Source organism: Megascapheus bottae, chromosome X (genome assembly GCF_031878675.1).
Source record: "Megascapheus bottae isolate mThoBot1 chromosome X, mThoBot2.hap1, whole genome shotgun sequence".
Classification (NCBI taxonomy): domain Eukaryota; kingdom Metazoa; phylum Chordata; class Mammalia; order Rodentia; family Geomyidae; genus Megascapheus; species Megascapheus bottae.
In genome coordinates this window covers 62,251,483-62,253,657 of record NC_143547.1, presented here as the reverse complement: position 1 = coordinate 62,253,657, position 2,175 = coordinate 62,251,483, and the positions used below count along the sequence as shown (strand labels likewise).

The 2,175-nt window shown below is 43.8% G+C and overlaps 1 pseudogene; it reads left to right on the top strand.

Moving 5' to 3' along the window:
* The first annotated feature begins 248 nt into the window (after nt 1–248).
* LOC150041183 (proton-coupled zinc antiporter SLC30A5 pseudogene) lies at nt 249–1,945 on the top strand (annotated as a pseudogene).
* Nucleotides 1,946–2,175: the final 230 nt, after the last annotated feature.

Here is a 2,175-nt window from a genome sequence, read left to right as displayed (position 1 = left end):
TTTTCGGTGCCCTCGCTGCACCCCATCGCGCCAGAAATGGCTGCGACCTACTAGAGACCGTAGTGTGCTTTTGAGCCAGAGCTGGGACAGCCGTGGCTGTGAACTGGGTTGTGGGGGACCCGGCAGGGCAGTGACCATGGGGGAATGAGTGACGTGCCTGCCCTGTAGTTCCCAGGCAGCAGCCAGACATTAAGAGACCCCGTTGGCCAAGGGGACAGCAGCAGCAGCAGCAACTCCTGAGCCGGGGGATGGAGGAGAAATATGACGGGCAGGGACTCACTGACCCGGCCGCTGTGAGGGGGGCGGTGGCGGAGGCCTTGGGCCGGTGGACGTTCCCTGCGCCCGATTAACAAAATATATTGTGTTACTATGTTTCACTAAAATTTTGAAAGCTGTGGGACTTTGTGAATCCTATTATCTCCTCAAAGTTTTTCATATTGTTGGGTTTTTTTTTTTGCCAGTCCTGGGCTTGAGCTCAGGGCCTGAGCACTGTCCTTGGACTTTCTCAAGGCTAGAGCTCTACCACTTGAGCCTCAGCACCACTTCTGGCTTTTTTTCTATATGTGGTACCGAGGAATCGAACCCGGATCTTCATGCATGCTAGGCAAGCACTTTAACCACTAGGCCAAACTCCCGGCCCCTGTTCATTTCATTTTTATATTAAAACTTGGGACTGCATTTTTTATAGTTTTGTTTCAAAAACCATTTTCTTCTGAGAAAACTATTACAAAACACCAGTGGATCAAAATATTTAAACGTGCTATTGCTGGCTGTATCATTTCTCTTTTGGACCACTAAGGACTTGGCTGCTATTTGAGCATAGTGATATTGTTGTCATTTCACTACTCAGTGTTTTACTCTCTAGTTCTGGAGGAGGACCAGCAAAGACAAGGGGGTGGTGCTTTTTTATTATTGCTATGATCTGTTTGTTACTTTTTGACAATGATGATCTCATGGCTAAAATGGCTGAACATCCTGAAGGACATCATGGCAGTGCTTTAATTAACATGCTGTACACAGCTATTGTCTTAGGTGTAGCAAATCACAAGGGTGGGGCATTGTTGCTAGTACTAGCTTTACATTATAAAGTTGGTTTTCACACAGCTTCCAGAAAGCTTGCTCTAGATGTACATGGAGCCTAACGTCTTCAAGCCTTATCCCAGCTTGTTTCTGTGCTTCTCTTGTGCCCATGGGTCATTGTTCTTTCTGTGACAACTGACAGTAAAGTTGAGTCTTGGTTTTCTCTCATTATACCTTTCACAACAGTTATCTTTTTTGTCATGATCCTGGACTTCTCTGTGGATTCCATTTGTTTGGTCAAAATGGAAGTTTCCAAATGTGCCTGCTACGGGTCCTTTTCCATTTTTATTAGTGCTCTCCTTTTTGGGAATTTTTGGACAAACCCAATAACAGATCATCTTCAGGCTATGAACAAAGCAGCACATGAGGAGAGCACTGAACATGTCCTGTCTGTAGGAGTGGTTATGAGCGCTGTGTTCTTCATTTTGTTAGCCAACATCTTATCATCTCCCTCTAAGAGGGGACAGAAAGTTACCCTTATTGGGTATTCTCCTGAAGGAATACCTCTTCATGGGTGATGCTTTTCACCATAACTCTCAATCCATCCCTAGATTTATTAAGGAATCACTAAAACAGACCCTTGAGAAGAGTGACTCTAGGCAGATCTTTTACTTCTTGTGCTTGAATCTGCTTTTTACCTTTGTGAAATTATTCTATGGCATTTTGACCAGTAGTCGGTCTGATATCAGATGGATTTCACATGCTCTTTGACTGCTCTCCTTTGGTTATGGGACTTATTGCTGCTTTAATGAGTCGATGGAAAGCAACTCGGATTTTCTCTTATGAGTTAAAAAAAGGAGAGAGCTTCTTTCTGTCATACCATTCCCAAGATCATCTCAGAGCCATGAATTCTATTTCCTTCTGAAGTATACAAGCATCCTTCAGCCCTCTCAAAAACAATATAGGCAGGTACTGTCCTCACCACCATATATTCCTATAGTCTAGCTGAAGGAACTGTATAGAATCTCAAAGCTGTACTTGCCTTACAAAGGATCCAGCATGGTACCCTACTATCACTGTTTCAATATGGCATGGCTTGGGTTATGATAAAATTAATTATACTGCAGATATATTTCCTGCTCTATGGGCTAGATG